This window comes from Pseudophryne corroboree, chromosome 12 (genome assembly GCF_028390025.1).
Source record: "Pseudophryne corroboree isolate aPseCor3 chromosome 12, aPseCor3.hap2, whole genome shotgun sequence".
NCBI classification, from domain to species: Eukaryota; Metazoa; Chordata; class Amphibia; order Anura; family Myobatrachidae; genus Pseudophryne; species Pseudophryne corroboree.
Genome location: NC_086455.1, coordinates 67,746,676 through 67,758,043, shown reverse-complemented (window position 1 = coordinate 67,758,043; position 11,368 = coordinate 67,746,676). Strand labels below are relative to the sequence as shown.

At 46.3% G+C, this 11,368-nt stretch overlaps 1 long non-coding RNA gene across 1 annotated transcript in view; it reads right to left on the bottom strand.

The window, feature by feature from the left end:
- Positions 1-1,884: 1,884 nt before the first annotated feature.
- LOC134980687 (uncharacterized) overlaps positions 1,885-11,368 on the bottom strand; it is a 25,287-nt gene continuing 15,803 nt past the window's right edge. Inside the window, exon 3 of the long non-coding RNA XR_010190459.1 lies at positions 1,885-4,038. This is a non-coding gene — a long non-coding RNA (uncharacterized LOC134980687). The remainder of the gene's footprint in view (positions 4,039-11,368) is intronic.

Sequence of the window (11,368 nt, the reverse complement as noted above, 5' to 3'; positions counted from 1 at the left end):
GCTATACAGAGGAGACATTGCCCAGCAGTCCCAGAATCAGCTCAGCATGTGTGTAATGGCACCCGAACGCTGACAGGGAGTGAGGGAGAGAGATATGCAGCTCCAGGGTGGGAACATTTGCAGTAAATAGCGCCTGGGGCTGGGGGAGGGGCTAAAGGTCAGAGCCTTATCCCCTTGCTGGACTTCGCCACCGGGTACTGCGGGGCGTATTTGAAACTGATTTTAAGAAATGCGATCTGTGCCCCTTGCTCTGGTGGTCTAGTGGGGTCCCTGTACGGCCAAAGTGTCCACGCCAGCGCGCGCAGTCCATCTCCTGGAGACCGTGCCGGATCGTGATTTCAGTGGGTCCCGCCTGGGGGACCCTCTTACATCCTCCCAAAGATGCTGCCATGTGATCCAGAAGAGCAGCGGCGGGTGTTTGCCTTGAAGTGACCGAAGCCCTCCGCTGTAAGTACCCGGCAACCAGTGCGCGGGAGTATACAGCGCCGCTGGGGGAGGTGCGGCCCTTGAAGTCTTCTTTCTCCAAAAAGCTCTTTTCAGGGCTGCCTAACGCAGCACTCCCTGTTAGCTGCCTGCACTGCAGGCACCAACTTACAAACTAAGCTCCAGTGCCTGGAGGCGGGGATATAGAGGAGGCAGCGCTATGCATCCTGGGAACAGTCAAAGCTTTTAGCCTGTTGGTGCCTCGGATAAAAATCCAACTCTACACCCCGATGTAATTCCCTGTGGAATCACAGTGTACCTCGCTGCAGAAACTACAGCTATCTAATGCACTGTCTAAAGTTAATATTGTATTACCACTTAAAAAGGGATACAAAAATCTTCCGGGAAACTACAGACCAGTTAGTTTAACATCTATAGTGGGGAAAATATTGGAAGGAATTCTAAGGGACGGCATACAGGAGTATCTACAGTCCGCTAGGATTATTAGCAAGAACCAGCATGGGTTTGTGAGGGACAGGTCATGTCAGACTAACTTAATTAGCTTCTACGAGGAAGTGAGCAATAATCTTGATCAAGGAAAAGCAGTGAATGTGGTCTTCCTAGATTTTGCAAAAGCCTTCGATACAGTTCCTTACAGGAGACTGATGATCAAATTAAATGAGCTTGGCCTAGGAAAAACCATTTGCACATGGAAAAGCAACTGGTTGGATAGCAGGGTACAGCGAGTAGTGATCAACGGGAAGTCCTCAACCTGGTCCCCAGTAGTCAGCAGAATACGACAAGGGTACGTACTCGGACCACTACTATTCAACATATTTATCAATGACCTAGAAATAGGCCTGGAAAGCACAGTGTCAATCTTTGCAGATAATACTAAACTGTGTAAGGTAATTAATTCAGAATTGGATGTGGAGTCCTTGCAGAATGATCTATCTAAACTTGAACTCTGGGCGTCTAAATGGAAATGAGGTTCCATACAGACAAATGCAAGGTTATGCATTTTGGGACTAAAAACAAACTTGCATCCTACATATTAAATGGGGAACGCCTAGGGGAAACAGAGTTTGAAAAAGATTTGGGGGTATTCATTGATAATAGGTTTAATAACCGTATACAATGTCAAAACGCAGTAAAGAAGGCAAGTAAGGTGCTAGCGTGCATAAAAAGGGGAATTGAGACAAGGGACTCGGATGTAATCATGCCGCTGTATAAGGCATTGGTACGTCCGCACCTGGAATATTGTGTTCAGTTTTGGGCACCATTGTATAAAAAAGACATCAGTGAACTCGAAAGTGTTCAAAGGCGAGCTACTAAATTGATTAAAGGCCTAGAAGGACTGGACTATAAGGAAAGACTAGGTTGAATATGTATACGCTAGAAAAGAGGCGCCTAAGAGGAGATATTAATATCTTCAAATATGTAAAGGGACATCACAAAGAGTTATCAGAGGAATTATTTATTAAAAGAACACAGTTTAGGACACGTGGGCACTCGCTGCGACTGGAGGAGAGAAAGTTCCGAACGCAACGGAGGAAAGGGTTCTTCACTGTTAGGGCAATCAGGATGTGGAATTCCCTAGCGGGGAAGGTGGTAATGGTAGACTCTGTAATTGGATTTAAAAAAGGAATGGATACATTTCTGAATAAAAAAAGCTATCCAAGGTTATAATACTTAAAATATCAACGTGGTTAATCCGAGGGCAACATGAGTTATAGTAGCTAACTAGTCATAAAACATTATTCAGCAAGTATGTAGAATCATCAACTTAAAACAGGTTGAACACGATGGGCAATTTGCCTCTATTCAACCTCAAATACTATGCTACTATGTATGTTACCATTATAGCTGAGGGTCTACAAGACCATGGAGAGCAGAGCACTCTTGGGAAAGTGGTTTATGGACAGATATCATGTCTCCATAACATAGAAATTGCTATGGAACTAACACACAACTCAACCTACAGCAGTGATAAATCAGCAGAGCCGGCCCTAGGCATAGGCAAACTAGGCAATTGCCTAGGGCATCTGATATGCCTAGGGGCACAAGCAGCTTCTGCTGATTAAAATGATATGCGGCATGCCTATATTCTGTGTGTAGCATTTTGTATGCAGATACAGTCACAGTCGCACACAGAATATAGGCATGCTGCATATCATTTTAATCAGCGGAAGCTGCTTGTGCATCTTTGCCACACAGCAATGTACATAAGATGCATTTTCATAAAAAAATAGGCATCCGACGTTAGCAAAGCTGCCAGATGACTCACGCCAGGAACTATATGTGTATTAATAAGGGCATTAATAATGTGTAACATATGTGCAAGGGGCACTGTGTGTGTCATTATGTGTATAAGGGCACTAATAATGTGTAACATGTGTAAGGGGCACTGTGTGTGTCATTATGTGTATAAGGGCACTAATAATGTGTGGCATATGTGTAAGGGACATTATGTGTGTCATTATGTGTATAAATGCATTACCAATGTGTGGCATTATGTGTATAAGGTGCTCTACTGTGTGGCGTAACGTATAGAAAGGGCACTACTGTGTGGTCTAATGTGAATACAGAGCAATATAGTGTGGTGTAATGAGAATAAAGAGCAATATGGTGTGGTATAATATGAATAAGGAGCAATTCAGTATGTTATGTGAATGAGGGGCACTACTGTGAGGAGTAACGTATATAAGGTTAAGTGATACTACTGTGGGACGTAATGTGAATAAGGGACACTATCGTATGATAAATTGCAAATAAAGTTGCAGTACTGTGAGGCATAAGTTGAATTGGGGGTACTATTGTGTGGCCATGCCCCTTGCCAGCAAAAACACATACCTTTGTGGCCTGGTGCTGGGAAAGGGGTGCAGGGTCAGAGGCAGAACTAGCGGTGGTGCTAGGGGGCACCAGCCAAAATCTTGCCTAGGGCATCATATTGGTTAGGGCCGGCTCTGTAAATCAGAGCTCCTATGCAGATTCCAGACAATCTACATATATAAAAGCCAAATACCACTGACTCATCATGAAATCTCTGGAACCATGAGGACTAGGAACTTGAAATTTGGACAGTAGCTTTGTTTTGTGACGTAGACACCCACTAATAAGGGATTTTTCACAAGTCCACCCTCAAAGGGGTGAAATGTGTGTTTTATAAATTCTTCATTATTGCTTAATCCAGATAAGATTTAGATTTTGTTTTTGCATACAAACGTTACCAAATCAAGTGCTTAAGTAGGTGTATATATTTTTAGCAGCATGTTAATCTAGTTTAAAAAACAATATTTTTTTTCACGATACTTTTACCAACAAGTTGTCGATTTTTGCTTCATTTTAATTTGGGGGATTGTTAGGGGCTTCTTTAGAATCCACCGGAAACTGTCTTCATTCCGAGAATTCCTCTAATCCAATCAGACGACCATTTCCAGTTCAAACAGCTGCAGTTCCCGGTACAGGTCTGCTACGCCATGACCATTAACAAAGCTCAGGGGCAGAGTGTGAAAGTGGCTGGTGTGGATCTGAGGAGTGACTGCTTCTCCCATTGCCACTTGCATGTTGCCGGTTCCAGAATCCGCTCCTCCGACAGCCTGGCCATTCTCCAGCCTGACGGAAAGAACAAAACAAAACCCACAACATAACGCAATAAAATAATAATATAGTTTACCAGGAAGTACTTCAAAAATAAAGTTAAACCCACGGAAATACGTAGAACTTTGTAGCGAAGCACGGGTATTCAGCTAGTTCTATGATAATCTAATAAATCAACTCCACGCAAAATAAATATCTTTTATGCTACTTGTCATTCTTTCTGTGTTAGTATTTCACAGCTGTAAGCCTGACAATCTTACACAAGATGCCAGTAGGAAATACTACAATTTAAAATGTTATTTAGTAGAGAATAAAATTGTTAAGCTTAGCATTTTCTTAATGAATAAAAAGGTATACACACACCTAGGCTATTTATTTTTCTTATATTTGCAATATGATAATATGCAGTATGGATGGTGTAATGGTTAGCATTACTGCATCACAGCACTGAGGTCGGGTTCGATTGCCACCATGGCCCTAACGGTATGGAGTTTGTATATTATCCCCGTACTTTTGTGGGTTTCCTCCCACAATCCAAAAAATATGATTTAATTATCTACTGGTAAATCCTTTTATCGTAGTCCGTAGAGGATGCTGGGGTCCACATTAGTACCATGGGGTATAGACGGGTCCCTTGGGAGCCATGGGCACTTTAAGAGTTTAATAGTGTGGGCTGGCTCCTCCCTCTATGCCCCTCCTACCAGACTCGGTCTAGAAACTGTGCCAGAGGAGACAGACATACTTCGAGAGAAGGAAATACACAGATAGCGGTGAGATTCATACCAGCTCACACATAACAAGGCAAACCAAGCTAACCAGCTTGAACAAGTCAGCAACAGCTGAACAACAGTACTTAACCAAGTAACAATGCAGTACTGAACCAAGGAACAAGGTAGTACCGAACCTAGGAACAAGGTAGTACCGAACCAAGGAACAACTGCAGGAGAACGAAGCACTGGGCGGGCGGGCGCCCTGCATCCTCTACGGACTACGAGAAAAGGATTTACCGGTAGGTAATTTAAATCCTATTTTCTTTTACGTCCTAGAGGATGCTGGGGTCCACATTAGTACCATGGGGATGTACCAAAGCTCCCAGTACAGGAGGGGGAGCACGGAGGCTCCTGCAGAACCGATTGACCAAACCATAGGTGCTCAGAGGCCAAAGTATCGAACTTGTAGAACTTAGCAAACGTGTTCGACCCTGACCAAGTTGCTGCTCGGCAAAGCTGTAAAAGCTGAGACACCCCGGGCAGCCACCCAGGAAGAACCCACTTTACGAGTAGAGTGGGCCTTAACGGATGTAGGACATGTTCAATCCTGCCGTAGAATAAGCATGCTGGATAGTAAACCTGATCCAGCGAGAAATCGTCTGCTTAGAAGAAGGCCACCCAACCTTGTTGGGATCATAAAGGACAAACAGAGCGTCCGACTTTCTGTGAAGAGAAGTTCTCTTCACATAAATCTTCAAAGCCCGCACAACATCCAAAGACTTTGAAGTGATTGAGGAGTTAGTAGCCACTGGCACCACAATAGGTTGGTTGATATGAAAAGCCAACACAACCTTCGGAAGAAATTGCTGACGCGTCCTGAGCTCAACTCTATCTTCATGAAAAATCAAGTAGGGGCTATTGTAGGACAATGTCCCCAATTCCGACACACGTCTAGCAGATGACAATGCCAACAGTGACAGGCTTCCAAGTAAGAAACTTGACCTCAACCTCCTGCAAAGGCTCGAACCAATCCGACTGCAGGAACTGCAGTACCACGTTAAGGTCCCAAGGTGCCGTTGGAGGCACAAAGGGAGGTTGGATGTGCAGCACTCCTTTCAATAAAGTCTGAACCTCAAGGAGGGCAGCCAATTGTTTCTGGAAGAAAATGGACTAGGCCAAAATCTGGACTTTTATGGAGCCCAGGCGCAGGCCCACATCCACCCCTGCTTGCAGGAAGAGGAGAAACCGTCCAAGTTGAAACGCCACCATAGGAAACTTCTTGGATTCGCACCACGACATGTACTTTTTCCAAATCCGATGGTATTGTTTTGACGTTACTCCCTTTCTAGCCTGTATTAGGGTAGGAATAACTTTGTTCGGAATGCCCTTCCGAGCTAAGATCTGGCATTCAACCTTCATGCCATCAAACGTAGCCGCGGTAAGTCTTGCTAAGCGAATGGCCCCTGTTGCAGAAGGTCCTCACGAAGAGGACTCAGATCTTCCAGCAGTAACTCTAAAAGATCCACGTAGCAAGCTCTTCTTGGCCAGTCTGGAGCAATGAGGATTGCCTGAACGCTTGTTCTCTTTATTAGTTTGAGAATCCTTGAGATGAGTGGAAGTGGAGGGAACACATACACTGACTTGAACACCCACGGAGTTACCATGGCGTCCACCGCCACTGCCTGTGGATTCCTCGACCTGGAACAATACCTCCAAAGCTTATTGTTGAGGCGTGAGGCCATAATGTCTATTTAAGGTACGCCCCAAAGACTTGTCACCTCTGCAAACACTTCTGGGTGGAGGCCCCACTCTCCCGGATGGAGATCATGTCTGCTGAGGAAGTCTGCTTCCCAGTTGTCCACTCCCGGAATGAAGATTGCTGACAGCGCCACCGCGTGCTTTTCCGCCCAGAGGATGATTCTTGTTACCTCTGACATTGCAGCTCTGCTCTTTGTTCTGCCTTGTCGGTTTATGTAGGCCACTGTCGTTACCTTGTCCGACTGAACTTGAATGGCCTGATATTTTAGAAGATGTGCCACTTGTAGAAGACCGTTGTACACGGCCCTTAGTTCCAGAATGTTTATCGGAAGGATGGATGGATTCCAGACTTGACCACCTTCCTTGGAAGTTTTCCCCCTGGATGACTGCTCCCCAATCTCTGAGACTTGCATCTGTGGTTAGGAGGATCCAATTCTGAATCCCGAACCTGCGGCCCTCTAGTAGGTGAGAAGTTTGCAGCCACCAGAGGAGTGATATTCTGGCTTTCGATGACAGACATATCCTCTGGTGCATGTGAAGATGAGATCCCAACCATTTGTCCAGGAGATCCAGTTGGAAAGACCGTGCATGGAATCTTCCGTACTGTAGGAGGTAACCATCTTCCCCAGAAGGCGAATGCACTGATGAACCGATACCCAGGCTGGCTTCAGGACATCCCGGACCATTGTTTGTATCACTAACCCTTTTTCCTCTGGCAGAAACACCCTCCATACTTCCGTGTCGAGGATCATTCCCAGGAAGGACAGTCTCCTTGTCGGCTCTAAATTCGACTTTGGAAGGTTCAGGATCCATCCATGATTCTGGAGTAGAGTTGTGAGAGCAATGCTCTGTAACAGCTTCTCCCTGGAAGATGCTTTTATCAGTAGGTCGTCCAGATAAGGAATTATGTTCACACCCTGCGTGCGGAGGAGTAGCATCATCTCCGCCATCACCTTGGTGAACACTCTTGGTGCCGTGGAGAGGCCAAACGGCAGTGCCTGGAATTGATAGTTACAGTCCAGTAGCGCAAATCTGAGATAAGCCTGGTGAGGCGGCCAGATCGAGATGTAAAGGTACGCATCCTCGATATCCAGCAATACCAGGAATTCCCCTTCCTCCAGACCGGAGATCACCGCTCTCAGAGACTCCATCTTGAATTTTAATTCCCTCAAGTAGGGGTTCAATGACTTTAGGTTTAATATTGGTCTTACCGAACCATCCGGTTTCGGTACCACAAACAGGTTTGAGTAATAACCCTTGTGGTGTAGGCGAGGTGGAACCGGAACAATGACATTTGACCTCCGCAATTTTTTAATGGCTTCCTGTAGGATAGCACTTTCTGTCAGCAAAGCTGGCAAGCCCTATTTGAAGAATCTGTGAGGCGGGAGTTATTGAAACTCCAGTCTGTACCCCTGGGTAACAATTTCCAGTACCCAGGGATCCAGGCAAGAGAAGGCCCAGACCTGACTGAAATTTCTTAGTCTTGCTCCCACCTGCCCGAACTCCAAACTGGGGGGTCCCACCGTCATGCCGAGGATTTTGAGGAAGCAGAACCAAGTTTCTGCTCCTGGGAACCTGTGGGTGTAGGTTTTCAGGATTTCCCCTTGCCACCTCTAAAGAAAGTAGGTGGGGATTTGGACTTTTTTGCTTTAGCGGTCCGAATGATTTTTTAGTCTGTGGTGCAGCAGAGGGAAGAAAGGTTGACTTACCAGCAGTTGCCGTGGCGATCCACGCATCTAACGCTTCCCCAAAGAGCCTGACCTGTGAAGGGTAGGTTCTACACACTTCTTAGATTCTGGGTCTGCAGACCATTGGCGTAGCCAGAGTCCTCTGCGTGCCGAGACAGCCATGGAAGACGTCCGTGCATTCAGATGACCAAGGTCCTTCGTGGCCTTCACCATGAAACCTGCAGAATCCTGTATGCGACGTAAAAACATTTCAATGTCACTTCTATCCATAGTATCCATAGTGGGCCTTAGCGCCACGCCTGAAGCAGTGTATATGGATTTGAGCGTAGTCTCAATCTTGCGGTCTGACGGCTCTTTCAAAGCGGTAGACCCAGGGAGAGGTAAAACCACCTTTTTAGACAATCTAGAAGCTTCTACTATAGGGGGGGGGGGGTTTTCCCACTTTTTCCTATCCTCTTCAGGGAAAAGAAAAGCAATGAGAACCCTTTTTGGGATCTGGAATTTTTTCTCCGGGTTTTCCCAGGATTTTTCAAACAGTGCATTTAATTCTTTAGATGCAGGGAAGGTAAGGGAGGCTTTCTTATTGTCTGTAAAGTAAGCCTCCCGACCCGCTCAGGTACTTTGTCAGCAATGTGTAAAACGTCCCTAATGGCCTCAATCATGAGCTGCATCCCCTTAGCAAGGGATGCCTCATCTACCCCCTACATATCCCCATCACCATCTCCCATATCAGAGTCGGTATCAGTGTCGACTTGCATTATCTGGGCAAGAGCACGTTTTTGTGGGCATATACCAGGAGATCTTAAGTAGGCATTGTGAACAGAACATGACAAAACATCTACAGATTTCCTCAAAACCTGTGTTTCAGTCTCATTATGAGTTATATTAGATGAAATCTGAGATATCATTCCCTTAATTGAAGCCACCCACAACGGTTCAGATTCAGCAGTCTGAGAAATTATATTACATTCCAGAGTACATGGAATGGATTCCTCTGGAGAAGATACAGAGTCCCTGGACATGGCAATCTCCTATATAATTGCCCAGATCTGTCACTCTGTGACTGTGTGGATAACACTGGGTGTGGCTAGGAGCTCTCACTGGGTTAGCAGCAGGTCTGTCACACCCAGTCCACAGCTGATTGGGCGAGAAACGCCCTCCCACACAGGTTACATCCAATGGGAGGCTCTGTCCTTTGGCTGCTGTGTGTTCCCAGAGCAGGATTAACAATGGGGCTGATGGAGCTGCAGCTCCACAACCCAAAATAGGCCTACTGCATCTGCAGCAACATACCCTCCAACAATTTACACATAACAATCAATACAAATTCGAAAAGGGGGCATGGCCATGGGTACAGTGGCATGGCCACACCCCTTTTCATATACTTTCAATGGCTTCAAAAGGTACAGCTGGAGGGTATGCCACTACATCTGCAGCAAGTCTCTGTGCTGTAGATAGGGGGAAAAATAAGAATTTACTTACCGATAATTCTATTTCTCGTAGTCCGTAGTGGATGCTGGGAACTCCGTAAGGACCATGGGGAATAGCGGCTCCGCAGGAGACTGGGCACAAAAGTAAAAGCTTTAGGACTACCTGGTGTGCACTGGCTCCTCCCCCTATGACCCTCCTCCAAGCCTCAGTTAGGATACTGTGCCCGGACGAGCGTACACAATAAGGAAGGATTTTGAATCCCGGGTAAGACTCATACCAGCCACACCAATCACACCGTACAACCTGTGATCTGAACCCAGTTAACAGCATGATAACAGAGGAGCCTCTGAAAAGATGGCTCACAACAATAATAACCCGATTTTTGTAACAATAACTATGTACAAGTATTGCAGACAATCCTCGCTTGGGATGGGCGCCCAGCATCCACTACGGACTACGAGAAATAGAATTATCGGTAAGTAAATTCTTATTTTCTCTGACGTCCTAGTGGATGCTGGGAACTCCGTAAGGACCATGGGGATTATACCAAAGCTCCCAAACGGGCGGGAGAGTGCGGATGACTCTGCAGCACCAAATGAGAGAACTCCAGGTCCTCCTCAGCCAGGGTATCAAATTTGTAGAATTTAGCAAACGTGTTTGCCCCTGACCAAGTAGCTGCTCGGCAAAGTTGTAAAGCCGAGACCCCTCGGGCAGCCGCCCAAGATGAGCCCACTTTCCTTGTGGAATGGGCTTTTACAGATTTTGGCTGTGGCAGGCCTGCCACAGAATGTGCAAGCTGAATTGTACTACAAATCCAACGAGCAATAGTCTGCTTAGAAGCAGGAGCACCCAGCTTGTTGGGTGCATACAGGATAAACAGCGAGTCAGATTTTCTGACTCCAGCCGTCCTGGAAACATATTTTCAGGGCCCTGACTACGTCCAGCAACTTGGAGTCCTCCAAGTCCCTAGTAGCCGCAGGTACCACAATAGGCTGGTTCAAGTGAAACGCTGAAACCACCTTAGGGAGAAATTGAGGACGAGTCCTCAATTCTGCCCTGTCCGTATGAAAAATTAGGTAAGGGCTTTTATAGGATAAAGCCGCCAATTCTGAGACACGCCTGGCTGAAGCCAGGGCTAACAGCATTACCACTTTCCATGTGAGATATTTTAAGTCCACAGTGGTGAGTGGTTCAAACCAATGTGATTTTAGGAACCCCAAAACTACATTGAGATCCCAAGGTGCCACTGGAGGCACAAAAGGAGGCTGTATATGCAGTACCCCCTTGACAAACGTCTGAACTTCAGGAACTGAAGCCAGTTCTTTCTGGAAGAAAATCGACAGGGCCGAAATTTGAACCTTAATGGACCCTAATTTTAGGCCCATAGACAGTCCTGTTTGCAGGAAACAGTGATCGCAAAAACGCGCTATAGCGCGTTTTTTACCCGTTTTTGAAGACATGGGACTCAAGTTTACAAAATGGGCGGGTCCCCGGGGACGCGCTCCTCATTCCGCCAATCTGTAAGGGGGATTTGTTTAACTGGCATGCAGGCGCCGTGCTGAATGATATAAAGAGGAGGTGGAGCCAGTTTCCCCTCCTCTTTGGCGCCAGGCTGCTTGCAGAGGAAGGGTGTCCGTAAGTTTATAGTGCGGATGGGGGACGGGGGTTGCCACAGGGACTCTGGTAATTATGTGCAGGGATCGGAGTCCGTGATTTAGTGGGTAAAGCTGGGCAAAGTGCCTGGGGCTTCCCGCGGTG